We start from the raw sequence: 26,354 nt of genomic DNA, 5'->3' as shown, positions 1-26,354 counted from the left end.
TAAGACTACAATTCAGAAACAAGTTCTGCAAGCCATCAAAATAATCTGAATAAAGCAAGACTACTCTGAATCACTAGAAACAAGGAAGAGGGAACAGAATGTGTTCAAAAGAGCACTAGAATGCAGGATGCAGCCCAAGGTGACCTATATCGAAAATCTGAGCCTAAACTGTACAGGACAAAACGATAACTGTTCAATAACACAGAAGAGTTTTTGACACATATTTAGAAAGGAAACCGGAACTGAAGAGATTATTTGCATCTCAAATACCCAAACAACAGAAATGCATAAGTGAATAAATGCAGAGAACAATAGCAACAGAGTGGCAGCAGAAGGATCAGTAAGAGACTTCTTTCAAAACACACACAAGGAGACAGGTGAAAATACAAATCTGGGACAGGCATCAGTGAAGAGGTAGGCAGGGGGCATTATAGAAAGAACCTGGTGACACAATGCTAACAGGTGAAAGCTTCCTTTGTGGGACTACATTAAAAAGAAGGCAGACACATGAAGGGGGTGAGTCAGGAACAGGGGGATAGAGAGGAGTAAATTAGGGCTATCTATGAGGGGAGGGTGACCTCTTTGATCTCAGAAAGGCAAGAGCCTACAAGAGAATAGGTGAAGAGAAAGGGGTAAAGCTTGAAAGGAGAGGAAAAGAAAGGTCTTGCTTTGGCAGAGGCAGAGGGTTCCACTGATGAATGCTCCTTTGGGTGAAGGGAAATGAGGACATTACACTGTGTGAGGACTACAGGTCTCGCTGCATGAAAAGTCTACTTATCCTGGGATGAGGGGAATTGGAACCTCTGAGGGTAACTGGCACCAGGAAGGATAAAAAAGTATAGATCCAAGGAGGTTCCAGGTAAATGTAGGGGAAAAAAAATGGTCAACAAGACAGGATACAGATAGAGGATGGAGAGGAGGTTCCTCACCATGGGGCAGAGTCCTCTCTGATACCTGCAATAATTGGCATCGTTTTGATAGTGAAGCACAATAGAAAAGCAGAATTCATGGGATAAGCCCTGTAAGGCAGTGGCAGAAAGTGCCTAGAGAACAAAGCCTAGCATGGATACTTTAGAAGCTTTGAAAGAAGAGGGAAAAAAGAGAGACTAGATGATTACAGGGGTCATGAATCAGAGAATGAGGGTTTGGAGTAAGCAGAAAGAGAAAACCAATAACAGAAAGAAATCCTTTTTTGAAAGAGGTGCAAAAAAATGAAACAAAAAAAACTAATAAACATGATAAACCGAGAAGTTGCTTTACTAAGGAAGAAAAGAGGGAGTAGAAATATTTAGCCAGATAAAACCACGAGAGAGAAACTAATAAGCAAAGCCCTAGACGGAAAGGAAAATGAGAACAGAGGATCAAGAGTGAAGGGAAGAGATCCAGTGGGGGGAAAAAGATTAAAGTAAAAGAAGTGAAGGAATATAATATTATGTTTACAGCAGAAGAGGAGGGAAACATAACTTAAACCCCAATTTTACATATGGAGAAAAATATAAAACTTTCATAACTTTAAATGTAAATGGATTAAGCAATCTAATAAAACAAAAAAGAATGACAGATTGGATAAGAAAACAAAACCTTACAATCTGTTGTTTATAAGAAACACATTTTTTAAAAGGCATATACACAAAATAAAATTGAGGATTGAAAAAAATTTACTATGCATCAAGTGAATCCAAAAAAGGAGGAGTTTCAACCATGCCATTTGACAAAGCAAAAACAAACATTCCAAAAAAAGGGGGGGGAGGGATAACAAGCAAACTATATTACGCTGAAAGGAATCATAGACAAACCAGTATCAGTAAGAAATTTGTATGTTCCAAATAGCCAAACTTAACACACTGTTCTCAAAAACTGAGAAAGAACTCTACCAGAGTCCTTTATGAAATAAATACAGTCATAGTATGCAAACCAGGGAATGATAACACACAGAAGGAAAACTGTAAGCCAGCATCAGGAATACTGACTCAAAATTTTTAAACAAAATTGTATCAAACAGATTTGAGCACTTGATCCAAGAAATCATTCACTATGATCAAGTGGAATTTAATACCAGGGATGGAAGGATGGTTCAACATTAGTGTAGTAGTGTAGAAAACAATCAACCATAACTAATCATATTAAAACCCAAAACATCCCATATCACAAGAAACTGCTCTGTCCCCCCAAAAAGGTGGTCACAAAAAGGTCACTACTGAAATGATTGAATAACAAATTCGCCTATAATCCTCTGACCCTTCTACTAGGTTTGTGTTACATTTCTTCCAGTTCACACTCACTCCTTTAAACAAAAACTTTTTCAGATTTACCTTTAAACTTACTTTCCGCAATAACCATCAATGTACTAGGCATAAGGTGGCATTTCAAGCTACATGCCTTTATATATGATCTTTCATATGTTAGGGACCAATATGCAAAAGGGTTAGGCTCCACCCAATGTATTTATCAAGTTCAACAATTATAGTTATTTTTAACCACATTATGCTATCATGTAATTTGAATAATATTGAGTATGATCATACTTTTCATGAAATAGAAATGAGAACTAAGAAGCTCTAAAGCATCAATTATTTCACATACTGCAAGACTAGGAATAAAGAGCCAAGAGTTTTATAAATCAACTGTCATCTAATTATAAATTACAGAAACAAAGAGTCCTCTAAAAACAACAAAATACTTATAGCTTGTTAGTATTAAAAACTACAACCAAATAAGGCAATGCTGTCCTCAATTAAATCTAATAAACAGATTTTATTGAATATTCTGACAGCATACCCTTTGAGAGCATTCAGGGGTTTACAGTATCCCTCTATAAAATTTACTTCTACTTACTTTAACCCTGACTGACACTTTAAAGATTAAAGTAGTATTAAACAAACTTGGAGAGTTACAGCACGAGAAAGGGTGTTGGGTTTCATTTTGTTTTTTTTTTTTTGAAGGAGGTTTGGAAAGTATGCCTCTTCTCTGTCAAAAATGTGCATTCTTTCATAAAACAATTTTGAAAATAAATTCTACTTACTATTCTTATTTAATGACAATACAGGTACTCTTAGTATTTTGCATATAAAGTTTTCAAGAATATTAATGGATTCTGACCTGAAAAAGATATTTTCTTAATTTTTAATCTAATTAAAGGGCAACTCCTAATCACCTATACCCTAACGATTACAAGTTACCTTCTACTCTGTACACTGCTCTGTCAAAACGACTACAGTGTCAACTATACAACCTTTATACCTAGGAACAGCTAAATAGGTTGAAAAGAATAAATAGAATAGCTTAATGCTTTGCAAAGGGGATGTTGGAAAGGAAAGGAGACTTAGATAATGGTGTGGTATAAAGTTAACTGGGATAGAAGGTAGGAAATGTCTCCTAGTCTCAATTTTGCTATTTACTGTATGATTTTGGATATTCATATAACATCTCTGGACATTTTCTTAATCTATAAAATGAAGAAAGTTGGGCCAAAAGATCTCTATTGTTGTTTTCAACTCAAATTCTAGACTCTAAGTTGAAGATAGTGCTGAATCCAGGCCAGGGGAACAGAATAGGTCTGAGGACTTACAGCTTCTCCAAAGGGTATCTGATTTATGCAGAAGTCACATTAATACCAAGAGTTTCCACACTAGCGACTTACAAAGAGATGAGAAGGGAACATGGTGTCAGTATGTGTAGAGGTTTCCAAAAAGAAGCTATGTGACCAGATGTTGGGTATGTTATAAAGAAAATTCTTCTGGTATGGGTTGGACATGTCCTCTTGAGTTTCCTCTCAGCTCAGCTCTTGTTACTTTGTGACTTGTTGTGATGATGAGTCAGATTAACACTAGTGAATTCATTTTGGGGGGAAGGGCAGGAAGGGGAAAGAAAGACCATTCATGTTGAGGAGATTCCTCAGGACATATTTTGCTACTCGGGGGATAAGGGGTGTTCTTTTATACAATATTCTTTTCTTACCAAGAGACAGAAATACAACATAAGCAAAATATCCTCAGCAATTAAAGTTTCTTGGCTGTTAAATCTAATATTACTTTGGTTAAATCACCTACTATTGGTGTTACCAACTTGCACTCTAATATTAGCTAATGATATCATGCTTCAGGTATGCATGTTAATGTAATATATTAACTTATAAAACAATTTTAGCTAATAGCAGGTCTATACTTGTCAAAACAACTTGGGGGGAGGAGGAGAATGTTAAATGTCTACCCTATTGTTTGCTTGGAGTATTAAAGATATTAAGCATTAACTCTTTTTTAAAAATCTTTTGCCAAAAATAAACTATATACTGCTCCTGAATAATGTTTTGCAATGAAAACTTCATTTATTCAACTATTATGTTCAATTTAAATATTTATTAACACTCTATCGATTACATATACAACAAAAAAGCAAAATGATGTATAGTAAGACAAAGGACAGTTTTCCTTGGAGTCAGGAAGACCTGGATTCTAGGCCTGCCTCAGACACAAATCACCTGTACAGCAACAGGCAGTTCACTTATCCTCTTAGCAGACTCAGGGAACTCTAAGCTTAAAGTATAGTGGTGCAGCAAATCTGCACTGGAAGAGCAAACACTAGAAACTCCATACACTGGTCCAGACCCCTCCTTCAATGAAGAAAAAAAATGTATGTAAGTATTATGGTGGAGGAGTGGAGGCCACAAGAACAGTATCTTCTCCCAAGGAGCTTTTATACCGAAGGGACAAGATACAAAACGTACACAAATAAATAAGCACAAGGCATGTGAAGAAGGAAAATCACAAACTAGAGGGAAGGATTTACAGAGAGGGTGACAACCTGAGAAGAGCTCTGAAACGCAGAAGGAAAAAATTCTAAAAATCAGAAATGAGAAATTATTTTGAGGCATGAGAGCATGGCTTGTGCAAATACAAATAGACAAAGACTGAATACAGAGAACACGGCCATTAGTCTTACTTGGCTGGAACATAGCTTTTGTGAAGGAGATTAATATGGCATAAGAAAGGTAAGATGGAAACAGAGAATTAAAACCCAAGCTGAAGTGAAATTTCATCAGAGGCAATAAGAAGCCACAGAGAATTTCTGAGCAGGGGAATGACATGGTCAAACCTATGTTCTTTAGAAAAATTCTTTTGGAAGCTCTGTGGAATATGGGAGAAACTAATCCCCGTGTGAGGTGATGATGAATTCTTTAACTGGAGTGGTACAGTGGGTGAAAAGAAGAGAAAGGATAAGAGAGACGTGCATTAAAAAGACTGGGCAACTGATTTGATATGAGGGGGTGGGGGGGTCAGTAAAAGAAAAGGAAGAAGTTAAAAATTATTCAGATTATGAATCTATCCCCTGGGAGGATGGTGGTGTCACTAAAACTAGGGAAATTTGGAGAAGCAGTTTTGGGAATAGGACATGTGAAGGTAATGGGTGCAATTTTGCACATAATGAGTTTGAAATGCTCATAGTATGCATCATCAAGGTGGAGATGTTTAGCATGCTGTTTGCAAGCAGGACTGGAATTCTGGAGAGACCTTTAGTTTTGGGAGTCATCACTATAGAGATGATAAGATGAAAAGAGAACAAGGGTCAGGACTGAACCTTTGGGGACACTCATACTTAGGAAAGAGGGGTGGTGTGGAAAGGAGATGATGCAGCAAAGGAGACTGAGAAGAAACAGTTTGACAGGTGAGAGAAGAGTGTAACATTGACACCGAAGGAAGGAAACTAACAAAGAAGAGAGACGGACAGCATCAAAAAGGGTTAGTAAAGGAGAAAGAGCCCTAAGAAAAGGTGATCAGATTTAGCAATCAGGAGGTAGTTGGTAATTTCTGAGAGCAATTTTGGAACGAGATTGCAAGAGGTTTAGAAATTAATGCGGCTAAGGAATACCAGGGAGAGTGTAGACATACTGTTGTAAACATACATGTTTAAACTCTTCGATCTTTCCATTGCCTGCCTTCTTCCTCTTTGTCTACCTACATACATGCACTCTCTACTTTGAACAGGTCTCTTTGCTTTCAATTAATTTCAACATAAGTTTATAAAACATTTACCATGAACAAAGCATTTTATTAATCCCTGGAAAGACAAAGCTTAAGAATGTCAGTTATTGTCCTCAAAGAGCTTACAATCAACTAGACTTCACTCTTACTATTCATCCAGCTTGAAATGCTCTTCTCTTTCCTGTCTGTCCAAGTCCTGCAGATCCGTTAAGATCTAGCTGAAGTCTCACATTTTTCCTGAAGTCTCCCCTGACTAGTCTGAGGTGATACTTCCCTCCTCTCATGTAAAAGTACTTACAAAAATATATTACTTGGGACAAGCAATCATTTTGATATGGTTTCTTTCTGCAACATCAGTGGTCATGTGTGCTTTTACTGACACTAAGCTGACTCATAACATTAGACCGTGACCAGATAAAACTAAACTGAGCTGGTTTCCCCAACTCTTGTCACTTGGGTGCTGAATTTTGTGCCACATATACATTTCATTGCTTTTTTGGCTATATTTTTTAATTTTTGGTTTTTCAGAATGGATATTACTTCAAAAATATGCAAAAGTTGTAAAAGTCAAAGATTTTAAGGATCATTCAAGCCTACAGTAAAACAGGATTAGTCCCACCAAAGCCTAATAGAAAATATGCTTAAAAACAAGCACCACCATCAAGGCAAATTACTGATGAAAAACAGCCTAAGTATTCTAAGAAAACAAGCACCTTCAGAGGGATCTGGCAATTGGATGGGGCTGTTATTGCTTCTACTCCAGGGCAGCATAGGACTCTAGAAGCAGAAAGAACAGTGAGAAATCCAGTAAAAAGAACACAAAAGCTGCTAACTATTGCAATGAAGAAATGACATTTATTATAGAAAGAAAATAAAAAGACTGGAGTACTGCAAGTTGAGGAAAGGTCAATTTTATTGATTAAACTCACATTTTCATGCAAGGTAAATTATCGGGAAAAAATATATGTAAGTGAACATATAAGATCTAGGCATCTTCATTAGATTTAAAAACACCCAAAATTATGTTTTGGTGATTTTTTTTAAACTTCCATAAGTCTTTTCTGATGAATATACTGATAAATCAAGAAGCAAAGCTGTTATAAAATTTTTAAAATTCCCAAATGGCAACAGAATACTGTTTACTAAAGGCACAATTAATATCCAATGAGATAAGTGTGGTTTTCTGATGAAGAATTAAAGAATGTGTCAAAAATGTCATAAGCTCAATGCCAAGTCATGTAAAACAAGTTGTTGCAGCAAAAGGATACTCTTTCATGTGTGTTTGTTATTTCATCATTCAACAAGCATTATCCCTGCTCTAGCTTCACTTTCCTCCCTTCCCAATCTTGACCTTATAGTTAACCTGTTCAACATTACACCATTTTCTGTTTTGAAATCTCTTACTCTCTTGTGGATGGATTGTTAACTGATTACTCATGCCTAGAAACATCCAACTACAAACTTAATCATGTGGTGATGAAATAAGTCCTAAAACTGTGCTAAATAGGTCCATTAGAAACTTATGTTAACTAATCTCAATGGTTTACTCATTAGCTCAAAGCAATCCTTTAATTCTTCTCTGATTTTCAACTGCATTTCCCATAGTAGTTGTTCCTATCATTCTCTTCTCAAGCCCCATGCTCCTTCTCCTCCCTTTCTTCTCAGCAGAGCATCTCACTTCAAACTTTACTGAGAAAATAGAGGCCATTCACCTTTCCTTCCCTCTATCTCAAAACTCCTTGACATCACCCACATGATACTCTCCTCTGGTCTCTGATAAGAGTGATCCTCATCACCAAGATCAGCTTCTCTGCATGTATTTTTTTGATTCCATCCCCTCCTACTTCCTCTGGCAATGTTTCCAAATCATCTGCCACCTTCAGTTCTCAATCTTTCTGGTTCAGTTCCCTGCTGCCTAAAATGGCCCATTTCTCCTCTACACTTAAAAAACCCTCACTTAACTTTCTCACATTGACCCTTCTAACAGTCTATTTCTCTCTCATCCCTTTCTTCCACAGACAAACTCCTAGAAAAAACTATTTTTGTTGCCTCCACTTTCCCACCTCTCTGGCACTTTCTGACACTTTATAATCTAGCTCCCAACTTCATTGAAATTATGCCCCCCTTAATTTCCAAAGATTTCTTAACCACTATATCTGATGGCCTTTTTGCAATCCCTATCTTTCTTGATTTTTCTTTAGCATGTGACAATGGTCAACCACCCTCTCCTTCTGGATTCTCTCTTCTCTCTGGGTTTTTTTGTGTGGCACTATCTCTTTCTCTTTCTACCTCTCTCAACACTCCCTTCTCAGTATTTCCTGGACCTTTACCCATATAACAATCCCTAAATAAGGGTAAACTTCTCCTCATACTTTCCTGGTGACCTCAACTTCCCCAGGTTCAATTACCATCTCTATCATATTACTCTCTTGCTACTCCAGTAGCTTCTTATTGCCTCTAGGATCAAATGGCAACTTCTGTGTTTAGCATTCAAAGCCCTTCATGACCAGGTCCTCCTTACCTTTCCAGCCTTATTACATATTACTCCCCTCTATATACTCTACACTGTAATCTAACTGGCCTTCTTGACAACTTCATATTTGCCCAGACTATTCTGTCCCCCATACCTGGAATGTTCTCCCTCCTCCCCTTTACCTTTTGGAATTCCTAGTTTTCTTCAAAGCTCAGCTCCACCCACACAAGGCCTTTTCTAATTCTCCAGATATGAGTGCCCTCACCCTGCCCCCCAAAACAATATACATTTTATTTATTTGGTATATACATTTATATATGCACATGTTGTCTCCCTCTATAGAATGTAAACTCTTTGAGAACTGACTTCCATTTTTGCCTTAGTAGCCACAGCATCTAATGCAGTACATGTCATTAAATAAATGCTTATAGAATGGATGCATATTATATGCCAGACTGGAGACATGAGGACAAAAATGAAACAGCTCTAGAGTGCTTGTATACTAATGGGAGGATACAATAGGCACACAAATGAGTAACATGCAAAACACATACAAAGTGATCTTGGGTGGAGTGGAGTAGGAAAGGGGAAAGACCTCTTGAAGGAAAAAGCATTTGAGCTGAGTCTTAAAAGGATCTATGGGTTCCAAGAAGCTAAACTGAAGAGGCAGAGTGTTCTAGGGAAGAGAGGGCAGGAAAGGGAGAAGAGAAGAGGTAAAGGGGGGGGGGGGAAATCACAGAGGGTTTAGTTGTGCATCCAGGCAAAGGTTGGATTGTTGGGGATAATCCAACAAAGCTCTAAACTCCTTTAAGATAAAGACAATTGTCTTTCATAATGCCCGGGATAAAATGAGACTGCTATATGGAGAAAGCAGTAAATAGGAGCACATTTATCTTCAAAGTCTTAAGAATAAGTTGAATTCTACAGAACTATGAAGCAGACGAAGAAGTGTCCCTGAGTAATCTTACCTATCCTGCCCCAACCTCTCCACTGATCTCTAATCGCCCACCTTCAACTGCCTTTCAGACATCTCAAACTGGATGTTTCAGTAGACATCTTAAACTCAACATGTCCAAAATTGAACTTATTATCTTTCCCCTTAAACTACTCCCCACTATTTCCCTATTACTGCAGACAGCAACACCCTCCCAATCCCTCAAGCTAGCAACCTAGGAATCATCCTGGATTCCTCATTATCTCTGTTGCCAAGGCCTATCAATTTCACCTTTGTAACACCTCTTAAATATACCTCCTTCTCTCCTCCGACAGCCATCACTGCAAGCCCTCACCACTTCACACCTGGAATATTATAACAGACTCTAAAAGAAACTGTCTAAAAAAATGGATTGGGAAGGGATAGAACTAGTAGACACTAGTGTTAATCCATGAGGTATATGTAAGTAGGGAACAATTTTAAAACTCATCACATTTGCTAGTATTTTCCCACTGTGCCAACTTCTGCTTCCTTATAAAACTTTGTGGTGGTGTAACACACAAGGAGTCCTAGGTTCAGGCTGCAATCTCTGAGGCAAATTAGACTGTTATGTGTTGTAGACTGGTTACTGATCTGCAGTGGTTGGAGGATTTTTATTGCTGGAAATTCCCCTACACCAATGATATCACAGATTTGGACCAAAAGGGTCCAAATTTTAACTGCAGGGGTCAGATGAGTATTCCTTTTATACCATTTTGCATTTGTTAAGGTTGTTTTATAAGGATATATCTTCCCCAACCAAGCAAAACTGGAAAGGGCAGAGGAATATGTTTGTGTCTTTCAAAGATATCCACAGAGCCTTTGAGGATACTGTGCACAGAAAAGTGTTCAAATGTTACCTGATTCATCCAGACGTTCAACAAGTATTTATTAAAAACCAAGTATTTATTGGATAAGGTACAATAGGCAAACCTCCAATGTGCAATTAAAGGGTCCCTTCAAAATATATCAAATAAATTTACTTTAACATAATTATTCAAAGGTTTCTAAGTCCCCAGATACTTTTTTTCCCCTCCACTATAATCCTAAAATTAAGTCACTACAAATATGGTCAGTTTTCAATGGCTTATACACAACGGGCTCCTTGATTAAAAAAGAGAAAGGAAAAAAAGACACCGAAAGATCAAGATAAAAAAGGACGTACACAAAAGTTTTTGGCAATTTTTTAATCGTATATGTTGAAATGCTTGTGATTACCGAACTTATGTCCTCTAAATGAATACAGTATTTGGCAAAATATGCTATGTGGAAAACGTGAGATAAGATTTTATATTAGTCATGTATCAAAATACTAATACTAATCAAAAGTCCACTGTCACCTAGGCACAGACTGAACTACTGTTTAGAACTGGAAACAAGTAAGAGTGAAATTCTTGTCCTCATTAACACTCAGCATATGCTGACCACAATACCAAACTGACAGCCATTTAATAAATGAGCCACTAACACTAATGTCTGTGGCATTATGTACATGCCAAAGGTGGCACAGATGATGTCTCTGAGTTGTACACTCAAGACCTACTTCAAATTGTGAAAGAGATCAAGCTTGTCTTTGACATTCTTCCATCTTCTTCCTGTTTGCCCCTCTTTCTTCTCTTGTATATAACAAGCCACCCCCAAATACCCAACTTTGTCTGGTTTATGCTCTAAGCTGCTTTTCCATCTACTTATATGTTAAGGCATGGTTGACTTCCAGGGGAGATAAGAGGGAGGGAAGTGGGCATTGGGCCCAGCAGTCAAGAAGGAGGCCCAGAAACTGGCTATGTTGCATATATTTTTGTCATTCTTGACAGTATTTGTCAATCTGTCAACTATTTTTTGACATCCATTGTGAAACTGATGAATTGTAAAGAAAATATGAAATACCAAAGTCTGTCAATTACTGCCCAATATAGACTCTAATAAACCAAAAAAATTATATGTAAAGAATGGAATATAAATATACATTAATGTGATTCTTAACAAATATACAATACATATATTTCATATTCAGTGTGCACACAATTCTTAATAACAGCTTGAGAACTTGCAACACGAACTGAACATTTCTAAATATTCCATTTCTATATATTCATTTCCATGCTTTAATAGTATGACAGTACAGTCTCACGTACATAAGACTTTTGAGAAAACCACAATTTCTGTTTTTTTAAATGTAATTTTTTGTGAATAAAACTGCAATCTGGGAATTTAGGGTCAAAATTTTATATAGATAAAATGTTGTATATAAAATTATCATTTTATTGTAATAAACATATTTTAAAGTAATAATTTAATAAAAGATTTAGAGGCCTACACATCTTACAAAAATAATTTTTAAAATATATTTAGGGGCAGCTAGGTGGTCAGTGAGAGCACCGGCCCTGGAGTCAGGAGGACCTGAGTTCAAATCCGGCCTCAGACACTTGACACACGTACTAGCTGTGTGACCTTGCGCAAGTCACTTAAACCCAATTGTGCCCTGCCAAAAAACAAAAAAAGAAAAAAATACATATATTTATATTTTCTTAGTTTCCAACTACACAAATCACATTTCAAAATTATAAAAATTTAACATTATAGTGAAAAACAAAAAAACCAGTCATATTTTCCAAGTATTCTAAACATGTTGCAACATAAGAGTGCTGCAACTTGAGGCTGCATTTGGGGAGTATTTACTGAAATGTGAATTAAAATAGTGTGATATACTATATGTGAATTTGATTTAGGTTTTTATGTGTGCTTTAAATTTTCATTTGTATATTTTTTTAAGGATGTTTTCTATTTATCTTCCATATTTCATTTGGAAAGGCAGCTAGGTGGCATAGTAGACAGAAGGTTGGACTTAGAGAAAGAAAAACCTAAAAATGAATCCTACCTCAGGTTGGTGACCCTGGAAAAGTCACTTAACCTTTCTCAGCCTCAATTTTTTCATCTTTAAAAGAAGGATAGTAACACCTACTTCACAGGGTTGTTCTTAGGACAAAATGCAATAATATACATCAACAATCCCAAAGAGCTATGTTAATGCTATATAATATAATTAGCAGGAGCAATAGTAGCAGCAGCAGCAGCAGCCGTGGTGGTAGCAGCAGCCGTTACAGTATCAGTAACAGTAGCAACAGTAGCAAACTAAGCAGGGCACGTTTTTTGTGCACATAATGATGAAGATGTAGTAACTACATATTCATTTACACCTCAAAAAGGAAGTGATAACACGATATAACTTACTCTATCCTCAAGTAAATAAAAGGGCAAGACAAATGTAATTTAATTTATTTAAGTCACCTCAAAACCTATTATGTGTTCTTTCGCTTAGTTCCTATCTCTGCCTCATTTCCTTCACCCACTTGCCTTTGACCCCACCTTTCCTTTTTGTCTTTTCTCTCAGGTCTAACCAACTTTCCTGGTCTCACAGAACTTCAGTGAGAAGGGACCACAGTAACTATCTAGTTCAGAAGTCCTTAACCTGGAGTCCATGAACTTCTCCCCGTGCCCAATATTTTGATAACTGTATCAGTTTTATATATTTCATTTCACACATTTAACAACATCAATCTGAGAAGAGGTCCATAGGCTTCAACAGACTGCCAAAGGCATCTATTACATAAAAACATTTAAGAACCTCTGATCTATAAAGAGGAAATGTGCCTATATATACAAATGCTCTATTCATATAGTAGCTAAAAACTAGAAACTGGGCAGGGGGAGGGAGGCAGGCAGGGATAGGAATGGCTAAAAAAAATTACAGTATATGAAGGTAATATAATATTACTCTGCAAAAGAAACAATGAAATTCTGAGGCGGAATTTGAACTCAGATTTTCCTGACTTCAAATACAGTAATACTCTATGCACTATGTATGCTTGTCTCATCCCTGTGAGACTAAAAGGGACAAGAGAGGATGAAAAAACTTTAAATTCAAACATTTCCAGAAGTGGCTACTGCTTTGGAGTTTAACACTGTTAACTTTATTTTTGTTGTACCAAGTGAATTTAAAAACCTATATGCCAAATTGAGTTTTCTTCAGGCAGCTAGAAGTTATAAAAACAGAATGCTGAATTTGGGAATTAAGAAGCCCTGAGTTTGAATTCTACCTCTGCTGTGACCCTGGGCAAGTCATTTAATTCTTCTCAGCATCAGTTTCCTTACCTGGAAAATGGCGATAATAGCATCTACTTCAAAGGGTTATGAGCATTAATAAATGAGATGTGTGTAAAGTGCTTTGCAAACCTCAAAGCACCACAGAAATGATATTATTATTATTACTATCATGGCCTATGGTGGGAAGAGAACAAGATCTGAGATACAGGTGGATGGGAACACAGGAGTCAAGAGTTATGAATTGTTTCAGGAAATTAACTTCCACATACCTAGATTCCAATGTCAGAACAAAGAGCACCAACGAAAAAGCTAGAACAGCAACATTTTTTTTGCACATGCTCAGTGTAAAATGAGCAAGCATAGATCAAGCTTCAAGAGCCATCTGGTTGCTTACACAGATGGAGGAGGCCAGAGCAGCTGCTCCAAGACTCTGCCACCCATACACAATCCAAAGAGAACCCAAATTGTCCCCATGCAAGATAAGGATGGCATTTGGGAGATTGAGGGAGAAGAGAGATTTGTTTGTTTAAAGAAAAAAAATCTAAAACCTTAAATTATTTTTTTAAATTTTGATATGACTCTTGAGAGCTCAACTTCACTTAAATATAACTAACTGATGCTTCCCAGACTTGGCTTATACTCCATTGTATCTTCTTTTAGAGCCTTTTCACTCAAGAAAGTCCAGTATTGTCTCATATTCAACATTCCAAACACCAACAGTCTATATCAAATCCTAGCTTTTGCATGAAGACTTCGAGACTAGTCCTCCCTAATCTCCTCCATCCTAAGCTTTTATAGTACCTATAATCTATCCCACAGAATTTTAAAACCCTATTTTTCTATCTTGAGATCCAGTTCCCATCTCTAAGTGCCTGAACATTTGTACTTGGATGCCCCACAGGCATCTCAAACACGATCTATTCAAAACAAACTCATCTTTCCCCCACTGAATCCACCAGTCCTACTTTTCCCTTTGTGTTGAGGGCACCACCATTCTTCTAGTCACACAGGTAAGAAACTTTAAATCTAACAACTCCTTACCTTTCCTCATCCCCCCAAATCAAGTATATAGGTCTTGTAAATTCTATTGCCACGTCTCTCATAAAAGTCCTATTTTCTCCATTCAGAGACCAGCCTAGATCAGGTTCCTATCTTGTCTTGGTTAAACAATTAGAAAAGCCTCCTAGCTGGTTGCCAGACCTCCAGTCTCTCTTTTCTCCAGTCTCTTCCATAGAGCTGCCAAACTGATATTCCGAAGGCACATTGGGCTCAAAAAGATTCAGAGGCATTCTACTAGTCTCTACTATGGAATACAAACTTCTGTTTTATATTTAAAGCCCTTCACAATCTAGCTTAACCTATTCTTCCAATCCGACTTCATTATTCCATCTCGTTTACCCTCTATACCATATTCCATTTCCTGCTTCCAGGCTTTTGCACAGGAGGAACCCAAATGCTCTCCCTCCTCACTTCTATCTCTAGGAATGACTATCTCTCTTCCAGGAGTTTAAAACCAGGCTTTTCTCAATCCGCACCCCTCACTCCATCAGGTTTTTTTTTTTCCTACTCAGTGTTAAAGTTTTTTCCTCCTACCCCCACAATCCCTTTTCATTTACCTAGCTGTATACATATGATTTCTCTACAACAGACCATAAGCTGCTTGAGGAAAGGTCTTGTTAAATTTTTTGTTTTTTGTTTCTCCAAAGCCTAGCACAGTATCTTAAGGATGATGATGATGACGATGATGATACAGGGACTTCACTGGTATATAGAACTTTTAAGTAAGGAAATTGCCTCTATCAAAGCAGGGGGCTGCACCTTCTCTGCAATTTAGTCTTATGGAGTTGCTTAGAGCACTGAAAGACCAAATGAGTTGCCTGAAGTCACAGGGTTGGACCTGAACTGAGGTCCCTATCCACTAAGCCATACTGACTCTTTAGTAAATAATAATAAAAAGTAGTGCTATACCAAGCTTCATGGAATGAAAAGCTTTAAAAATAGAGATCTAACAGAAATCAAATTTATATGGAAACACAATGAGATATATATCAAACCTATCATCCTATGAAAAGCTTTAAAAATAGAGATCTAACAGAAATCAAATTTATATGGAAACACAATGAGATATATATCAAACCTATCATCCTATCTGTTAATGAACTGTACTAAGGATACTTTCAGTAGCTAGAGAAGAACTCAGAATTCTAATACTTTTAGTTCAACTACAATGTAGCTGACAGAAAGATATGTTTGCACCATCTCTAAATTAGAAGCTGAACCATTTTTCTCCATAGAATTTCAGTTACATTAGGAGTTGAGCAGACAAAATTGAGGCTTTTTGTAGCCTGGCTTGGGAACCTAATCAGTGTTGTTTTGTGGAAACATATCCACTAAAAGCTACCCTTCTTACTGACCCTGGACCTGACTTTAGTTTTCATCAAGGAAGACAGATCACGTATGGGTGGGAGGAGGGAAGAGGGTCCTACAGCATTAATATGACAAGAGTTTTGTCAGTAAACTAAAAATCTTAACACTAAACTTAAAAAAAAATACTTAAAAAAAATCTCACCAAAGGAATTTTTGGTTTTTTTGTGTTTTACTATAAAATGTAAGTACATGACACTCATGTCCAGAAATATTTTCCATGTTGAGAGGGAAACTATCCGTTTAATTCTCTCTTTGAAGAGAACTGCCTGGATATTAATAAATTGTCTCTAACAGACAATGTTTAAAAACAAAGACCCAGCGCATTTCTTCCATAGTTTCAATGGGAAAAAAAAATTCTAAGTTTTAAATCAAGGATTTAGCAATATGCCATTGGAACAAAAATAATTTGTAATTTGAGATCTTCCTGGATGTATCATCTCATTTATATGAGAGACATGCAACCCGTTCTTCTAGAAAGTTGGAAGTTAAAGATCACATTTTATGTTCAAATATTGCTCCTTACACTGGCTCTAAAAAGAAAACAAAGAGGAAAACATTTGCATTAAGCAATAAGATTTAAAAAAAAAAAGAATGTGTAAAGAGGCCACTTTTGATATATGGGCAGGTACCAGATGTTTATTAGAGCAGAGATCTTATTATGTAACAGGTTCACAAAAGATAACCACTGATTCTTCTCATTTGGGTTCACTAAGTAAAACAGACTTATTCTCTACCAAATGAGTATTTCTGTTTAAATTGTGGCCTTTGAAATAATGAACATTTACTTTTATTTTTAAAAATACAACTGAAAATATTAACAACTGAACTAAATGTTTAATTATAACGTAAGAAAAAGAGGAAAGCTAAGGAATTTTAGCTAAAACATGCGAAAAATAGTTCTAAAAGAAGTTAACTTTACAAATAATATCAAAATTTGCCTGGTGTTGGAAAGGAAAAAGTAAAACGAGAAAACAATTTTTTTGGCACCTTCGAACACTGGCCACTTCCAATTCATATGAAAGTAGCAATTTTGAAAGGTGTTCTTATATGTAAACAAAGTATAGTTACAACAAAGGAAGCCTGACAGTAAGAGAGTATGAGAGCAGCTGGGAACAGCTGACAAAGGAGGGTAGTTGATCATTCAAAGCACTAATATGGGGAACTGGTAACAAGTATGTAAATAGTAGTAAATTTGTTACCAATAATTATAAGGGTCATGAATCTGAGAACAGGGTCTAGATTAGAAAGAAAGGCTGGATAATGAGAGAGAGATCCTCTTTGCAAAGGGTCTAAAAAAAAAAGGAATTTTAAAAACTTATGAACAAGACTAGGAGTAGGAGAAGGAGGAATCTACTTGACTAAGGAAAAAAAAGGAGAAGTATATAACCAGATAAAAGCAGGAGAGAAAAAGGAACTAATAAGTAAAATACCAAAATGGAAAAAGGGTAACAAACAAGAGGAAGGATCAATGGTGGAGAAGAGAGACAATAGGAATAAGACTACTACTGAAGGAACACAGTAGAGGATTGTATTGTATTTAGAGCAAAAGCAAGGGAAAAATCCTAACTTCAAAAAAAAAAAAGACAGATGAAAGGAAATATATAACTTTAAAAGTGAATGGATTAAGCAATCCAATAATATTAAAAAGTAACCGATTAGCTACTTCTACAGTCTGTTGCTTACACAAGAAATATATTTAAAAGACAAAAACACACCCAAAATAAAACTGAGGTAATAGAAAAAAAATTTACTATGCACCAAATGCATCCAAAAAACAGGAGTCACATTCATACTGACAAAGCAAAAACAAATACTCAAAAATATATCTTTACAATATTTTACAAATAAGAGAACTATCTTAGGCTGAAAGGAACCACAGACAATAAACCACCATCAGTAATAAACATACACTCCAAATGCCTTAGCATCCTGATTCATAAAGCAAATATTAGCTGAGTTATGAGAAAACAAAGATAGTAACACAATAATAACATGAGACTTCAATATCCTTTTCTTAGTTTTGGCTAAGTCTGACAAAAAGATTTTTTAAATAGGGAAAGCATGGAACTGAACAAATAGCTGAAGAAACCAGAGTTAAAAAGAATTATGGTGTTTTCTAAACAGGGCAGCAAATGATTACACATTTCTTAGCACCACACAGAACTTTTGCAAAAGCTGACCATGTACTAGATATGACCATGCACAGAGATATTGTAAACAAATGTAAAAAGGTAGAAATAGTTAATATATTCGTCAGACCATAATGCAATAAAAATAGCATAATTGACTTAGGGCCCACAAACAAAACATACAGAATGAAATGGAGACTTAACAACGAAATCCTAAACCAACATGTGGGTCGAAAGAAAAATTATTGAAACAATAACTATATAAAAGAAAACAAAAATGATGAAACAACATACCAAAATTTCTGGGATGCAGCTAAAGCAGTCCTCAGGGGAAAAATCAAATCCTTACAAACATACATTAACAAAACAGAAAAAGAGAGGATTAATGAACTGAATGTGCATTTAAATATTAGAAAATCACAACAAACCTACACTAAGAACAAAACAGGAAATATTAAAAATTAGAAGGGAAATAGATATATTAGAAACAAAAAAATTAAATAAAACTAAAACTTGTTCTTTGAAAAGACTAATAAAATTGACAAAATGTTAGTAATCTGATTAAAAAGGAGAATACAGCAAATAAATGAAGTGAAATCAGTGAAACAGTAAGAAATGAAAAGAATAATCAGAATTTATTATGCAGTTGGATACTAACCAAACTGAGGACACGTAAGAAATAGAGGAATACTTTCAAAAAATATTAAATACCCAAACTAAGAGCAGACCAAATAGACGTCTTAAATAACCCTAACTAATCGCATAAAAGGAAGTAGATCTTGTTGTTAAGGAACTACCAAAGGGAAAAAACTCCTGGTTCTGATGGATTCACAGGAGAATTCTAACAAAGTGTTAAAAGAACAGTAGCCATGCTTCACAAACCTTTCTGAAAAACTGAGAAAGAACCTAACGGAAATCTCTTAGGAGACAAATATAGCCCTAATACCTAAACCAGGGCAAGATAAAACACAGAAAGAAAACTATAAGCCAATATCATTAATGAACATTGACTCAAAAAAAATTTTTTAAATCCCATCAAATAGACTGTAGTGATTTATCCAAGAAATCATCATTATGAACAAGTGGGATTTATACCAGAGTTGCAGGCATTATTCAACATTAGGAAAACAAGCAACATAATTTGATCCAAAATCACATAATCATCTCAATAGATGCAAAAAAATATTCTTTTATTCTAAAAACCCTATGAAGTATAGGCATAGAGGGATCTTTTTTTTTAACACAAAAATAATCAACCTAAAATCAAAAACAAGCAATGGAAACACACTAGAACCTTTTCCAATAAATAGAAGAGTGAAGTAAGGATGATCACTTCCCCCAGTATCATATGATGCAGTTCTGGAGATGGTACCAATAGCAATAAGAGAAAGAAATTAAAGATATAAAGATCGGTAAAGAGAAGTTAAACAATCTGTATTTGCTGAGGATATGATGGTTTGCTTGGAAAACACTAGGGCATCACCAAAGACACTCACTGAAATGAGTAAGAGAACTTCAGCAAAGCTGCAGCTAAGTAAATCCCCCAAATCAAATAATAACAAAACACAAGAAACAACACAGAGGGAAATCCCATTCCAAATAACTATAAAATGCATAAATTATCTAGGGACTGACCCATGAAAGCACACAAAAGATTTGTATGATTACAAAGTGCTGCTTAAAGAAATACAGAACAATTTAAATAACTAGAGGAATATTCAATATCCATGGTTAGGCCAAGCTAATATGATAAAAATGACAACACTATCAAAATTAATTGATACTTTTTATGCTAATGGTAATCAAATGACCAATTAAAATACTTATAGAACCTGATAAAATAACAAAATTCATTTGGATAAACAAAAAGTCTAGACTATCAAGTGAAATAATGAAAAGAAATAAAGATTATGGGGAAATAGTGCTTCCAGACTTTAAAGCATATTATGAAGCAGCAGTCACCAAAATAATCTGTTATGTAATTAAAAAGACAGGTAGATCAATTGAACAGATTAGACAGGAGAGAATCAAAAACACGAGAACTCAATAACTAAGTGGTTGATAAAGTGGAAAACATAAATCACCTAGAAAAAATTCCTCGTTTGATAAAAAATGCTGCAAAAACTGGAAAAAAAACTGGCAGAAACTAGGCTTAAACCAACACCTTACACCACACATCACAATACATACTAAATGGATACGCAACCTTAAATTGGAAGGGAAACACATTACATACCTCTCACAGCTGTGGGTAAGAGATGTGCTCTTAACCAAACAAGAACTAAAAGCAATTACAAACGATAAAATAAATAACTGATTACGTGAAACTGAAAAACTTCTTCAGGAACAAAATGTAGCTAGGATAAAAGGGAATTGGTTGAATCAGAAAAAGGAATCTTTGCATCAAATTTCTCTGATAAGAGTATGGTATCTAAGATATATAAACAATTAATAAAAATAAATTTAACACTAACAGCCATTCCCCAAAAGATAAATGGCCAAAGAATATGAACAAACAGTTTTTAAGAACTTCGAAGTATTAACAACCATATAAACAATGCTTCAATTACTAACAATTAGAGAAAGGCAAATAAAAAAAAAACCAAACCCTGAGGTTTTGCCTCACACTCTGCAAATCAGCAAAAATGACAAAAAATGGCAGGGTTTATAGAATGATAGACCCACTAACACATTGTTAGTGGAGCTGTGAAATGGCACCACTATTCTGGAAAGAAATATGGAATTGTGCAAATAAAGTAACTAAAATGTTCATACCCTTTGAATCAGAGACTTTATCACTGGGCTTATACCCCAAGAAAACTGTCAATAAGAAGAAGGTCCCCACATACTCCAAAATATTTATAGCAGCAGTTTTTGTGATAGCTAAGAATTAGAAATAAGATAGATGTCCATCAAATGAGGAACAGCTAAACAAATTGTAGTACATGAATGTAGTGGAATATTATTGTGCTGTAAAAAAATTATTTCAATAATGAATACATAGAAGCATGGAAAGATCTATATGAAGTAATGTAAAGTAAGCAAAGCCAAGAAAACAACACACACAGTAACTATAACAATGTAAATGAGAAGAACTAAACAGAAAAAAAAATCAAAAGTGAATGTAACAAAAGTATAAAGGGCAAGCAGGAACTGAATTAAAAGACATGAGAGGACACCCCCAACCAACCCCATCAGTTGTACTAATTTTTTTGCCTCTCTTAAAAGTAGTATTTGTTATATGGAATGGCCCTCTGGGAGAGGAAGGGGGGAAGGACACTTGGGATAACAATGATGATATAAGAAATAGAAGATATCAACTAAAAATTTATTTTAAAATATTTTGAAATTTTGAAACACGTAGTCATCTTTTAAGATTCAACATTATAATTCTAGGTCATAGATTCCTCTCTTATGTTTTGGACTTGACTTAAATTCTCACCCCAAAGAAATAGCTTCCAACTCTGTATGTATAGTCCTATGATCCTATTTTATTCTTCAGAGAACAACCTCCTCTTCCAGGTACTATGATTAGTCAGCATGTGATAATATTATTTCTTCTACAGCAAGCTATAAGATTTTTTAGTGTATTTAAATTTTTTAAAAAACATAACAGATTGTAAAAGGAAGCAATGTTTATACATATCTTTAGGGGAAAAATATGTTTTTAGCTCTACTAAAGGATACATGAATATTGTAATTAAAGCTTTTAAAGAAGGTGGCACCTGGTGATAGATGCCTTGAAGAAATAAAATTTCAATAAGCAAAGAAACAGAAGGAACAAATTCCAGGAGAGTTTGTACTAATGAACAGAGGTAGAAGACTGCAAGATAAAAATCAAGAATAATTAGCAGTCCTATTTGATTGGAACATCAATAAGTGCAATGGAGTAGGCTGAAATAAAGTTGGGAAGGTGAGTTGGGAAGACACTGGAGCTTTTGTTTCATCCTAAATACCCAGTGGTCTCCATCATTTTGGTCCTGTAACACTATCATTAAAAAAGTTATTGAGCACACACTCTCAATATGTATATATTTACTTAGGATTTATAACATGTGCTACTCCACTACTGTATATATTATAAACAAAAATTTCAGCAGGAAATATATTTTAATTTTATTATATTTCAGCATACAAAAATTTTGCTTTCACCAAAAAAGTATTAAAATTTTAAGAGCAATGTTATTGAATATGCTTCATTATTTTGGAAAATATGGGGTTAACACCTCATAATACAACAATTCAAAGGTCTGATTCCAAGTTCACTTTATTTCAATACTTGGTTTTAATGGCTGCCATTGCTAGGGAAAAAAAAAAACCGCTGGCTGCATTTACTAAGTAATGTTCAATGCCACCTACCTATTATGCAAAAGTTTTTGCTGATATTTGGTTAGTAAATTTTCATTTTCCCTGATATGTATAAGTTTTCCTTCCAAACTAACTGGAAGACAATGCATTTTTGTATTTTTAACAAATGTATTCAAAATACTCTGAAACCCATTTGAAGATCTTAAACTAGGTTAGAAAATTTTGTTTCCAAATTTGCTGGTTTTTTGAAAGTGTGCAGATAGGAAAGTATGCAGTTATTATAAGTGATACAACGTGTTTGGGGCAACAAAAATTCATTTTGTTAATCTGTTTTCTAATTATGATAGCTTCATACTATTTTAGTAAATATCTAAAGGCACAAAATGTATACATTTAGGGTGAGATTCACTGTTAGTATAATCTTGTAAATTTGCGATGTGCAATTTGGCCAACTTATTCAGATGTGGTTAGCTAATCACTGTATTTACCTTATAAAGCTACTTTATTTGTGACAAGGGATTTCTTTCTAATGTGTGGGGGGAGGGGGGGGAAGTGGGTAAAATTTTAAAAATAAAAAATGTGCTAAATTGAATAGACATCAAATCACATGCTAAGTGGTAAACAAACTAGGAAATTGTAAGGAGGGTGGGCAGAAAAAATGTTTTAAGGACATAAATAATTATTCAAAGGATTCCTTTTCAAAAAAAGTAAAGTTAAGAAGTTAACCGATTGTATGCTACATCTCTTCTAACATTACTCCAACACCTGAATAGGATACGAGTTCTAGGACAGAAAACATACACATAGGATACCATAACTTTTAAAAAGCTTGCAAATTATTTAATTGAAAAAAAAATACAGAAGCTTTGTCACTTTTTTTTACATTTATTTGTGTTTGATTGTATCTATGTCAGTTGTTCATTCATCATATACAATTGAAAAGAGCAGCCAGATGAGTGACCAACTGACCAGCCAAAAAAAGAAATATGCTAAAATGCTTAATCAAAAGATCTGAGATGACAGGAAATCAAAGAAACCCATGTGCTTTCTCCATGAGCCAAATTCACTAAAGGCACTAAAGGTATCACTTTCTCCAAAGCACAAATTTAGTCCACAATATCTCCAACTAGTCATCATCCAATCTTTATTTAAAAACCTGTAGTAGTGAACCAAAGGAAAACCTGATGGTCAGCTACCACCACCATCACCCCACACCAAAGTAACCAAACCCATTTTGAGACAACTAATTATTAGGAATATCTTCTTATATTAAGCCAAGATCTGCCCCCTCCCCTCTATAATTTCTGTGGATCCGTGGTCCTCTGAAACCAAGCAGACAGAACAAATCTAATTCCTTTTTCACCAGATACTCCCTCAAACGTTTTTAAATATTAAATTACGAAGTTTTTTTAATGGCCCCAGACTTCTCCTTAAAACAAAGGCCCATCTTTTTATGTCAGTATTCTTCTATTGGAGTATGGCTGAAAGACATGGAACATCCATAACCTTCAAAGAACTGAAAATAAATATGACCCAGAGAGCAACAGTGAGCCTGGTATGTGGCAATTGTAAATAGGCTTCAACACACTACAAATATAATTACTACAATGAAGTGGGGGAAAAAGGCATCCAAGTAACAGCTAGGTGGCATAGTGGATTGAGCACTGAACCTGGAATCAGGAAGACCTGAATTCAAATCCAACTTCAGATATTTAGTAGCAGTGTTACCCTAATCAAGTCGCTTATGCTGTCTGGCTCAGTTTCCTTATCTGTAAAATGAGGACAGTAATAGCACTTACCCCTCAGGATTTTTGTGAGGATCAAATGAGATACTAGCAAAAAACAAACAAAAAACACCTTTTTGCAAACCTTAAAGCACTATATAAATGCCAGTTACCATTACAAACATGAGCAAGAGAGTAGATGGGCTCAAGCAAGGTAGCTACCCCGCATACAGGTGGATCCCTTTATGAGGAACTTATAGGTAAGAGCTACAAAATAGGCAGGCATGGGTGGGCTGAAATCTGCATTATTAGAGGAAGCACCACCATCAGTGAGGTCACAAAGTAACTCGTATATTTTAACAGTTGATACTTTTAGTATCTACATATCTTGTCTAACCCTGCCAAGCCTCCTTTTTTTCAAGTTAAACATCATCTGTTTTTTCAAATAATCCTTATAGAATATCAGAGCTTCCAATCCCTCCCTTCTCTGTGTACTCTAGCTTGTCTTTTTCTTTTTGGAGGGAGGAATCTAGACCTCTGATTTCTTTAGGATAGAGAACTCCTCAGAAAGGAAACTCCCCTCAATGATGCAAATCTGCAATTTTCTGTAATTTACACTCTTAAAGAGTTGCATGGGACTTGCCCATGGTCACAAAGCTGATTGTTGTAGTTTGTCATTCTTGATGAGAACCATGACATCAGGAAGGTGTACCACCATGCAGGTATAATTGACTTAGAAAACCACAAATGAACAATATGGTATTTTATTTATTTTGTTAAATATTTTGTTAACTATTTCCCAATTACATTTAATCTGGTTCAGGCCTACTCAGAAGGGTTGCAGGCAGCATTCAGAGTGTTTGACATCTCTGTACTACACTACACTACAACTGAAAAAAACTAATTTTGAGCTACACAAGTAAAGCAGCATAGTGTCCAAATCAAGGACCATGTTACTCATACTTTTCTGTTCTCATAAGACTGTTTCTTTAGTTATGAGTATCTTGTTTTGAGTGTTTTAGAGAAGGGACGCTGACAAGCCTACTGCAGCAGGGGAACAGCTACTTACGTACTATCAATCAAAGAATAGTAGGCAATAACTGGGTTACCTCTGAGTGAACAGCTTCAAGAGAGATGCACATGAGGCAGCAAGTGAAGAAGGAAAGGGACACCCGCATAGTCACTCAGATTAGCTGAATCAACTCTGGCACTCAATGAGGTGACAGATGTCACAGCCAGATCACCCTCATTTGTAAAATGAGTAAGTTGGACTAGATGGCCTCTAAGGTCTTGACCAGCTCGAAACTTATAATCTTAGGCTTTGGCCTTCCTAATTGCATTCTTGAAGGATCTTGCCAGCACTTTGTATTCATCACCAGCTGCCTAAGAGAGATCTTCAAGAATTATTGAATTTTCATACTATAAAATGTTGGAAGCTACCGGTCAGAAATACAGAGACTATATCTGGCAAGCCTTTCCTTATCATGAATTCAGCATATTCACTGTCTTCCAAGGTTTCTAACATTTCTACTTCACCAACAAGTTCCCATAACAAGGCTGACCAGAATCAGGACCAGAATAACACCTCTCCTCATTAATTCCCCCACCTTCTGTAAGATGAAATTAACAAGGCAAGGACTTCCTTAGGTCAGGTTCAAGTCTCTTATCACAACTATCTGGTCTCTGTGCTACCTTTGTGATCTACATCAGGCAATTATCTATTTCCTTTAGCGGGCCTGTAGCTAGTATTATACTCCTACTTGTTCCACAGCTCCCTCTTCGATACTCAACTAAATGTTCTATGCCATAATTCTCCTTTGAGTTCTTATGTTTTCACATAGGTGACTATCTTCTTGATGTTCAATACCCTTCATAGGAGGTGGGGCCAAAAGAAAACTTACCTATCTATGGCTGTATTCCAATTTTAAGTCATATCCCCGCAAGTCTCAGTGGTATTAAGTCATATTTATCTCCTTACACAGAAATCTCCAGTTTTCTTTATTATACATACTCCAGGTATTTACTTCTGTATGGACATCTGAGCTCATGGTTACTGTTTAGATCCCTCTTCCCCATTATCATCTTCTGTGACATATTAGGAAACTACAATGCTATTCTTATAAATCTGCAACTTTTATGTGAATGTAACTATGCAATCTGGATACTTCTCTTTCTTTCCCTCCATTTACGGCATTGTCTTCTAAATTAGATTGTCCAGCTTCAAGGAAAATAGATTCT

At 35.6% G+C, this 26,354-nt stretch overlaps 1 protein-coding gene across 1 annotated transcript in view; it reads right to left on the bottom strand.

Moving 5' to 3' along the window:
• Positions 1-26,354, bottom strand: part of PPP3R1 (protein phosphatase 3 regulatory subunit B, alpha) — an 88,595-nt gene that overhangs the window by 45,906 nt on the left and 16,335 nt on the right. The gene's annotated exons all lie outside the window — the stretch shown is intronic.

The sequence above is a fragment of the Trichosurus vulpecula genome, chromosome 3, assembly GCF_011100635.1.
Source record: "Trichosurus vulpecula isolate mTriVul1 chromosome 3, mTriVul1.pri, whole genome shotgun sequence".
Classification (NCBI taxonomy): Eukaryota; Metazoa; Chordata; class Mammalia; order Diprotodontia; family Phalangeridae; genus Trichosurus; species Trichosurus vulpecula.
Note: the sequence above shows the minus strand (reverse complement) of the source record. Positions and strands in the feature narration are given on the sequence as shown.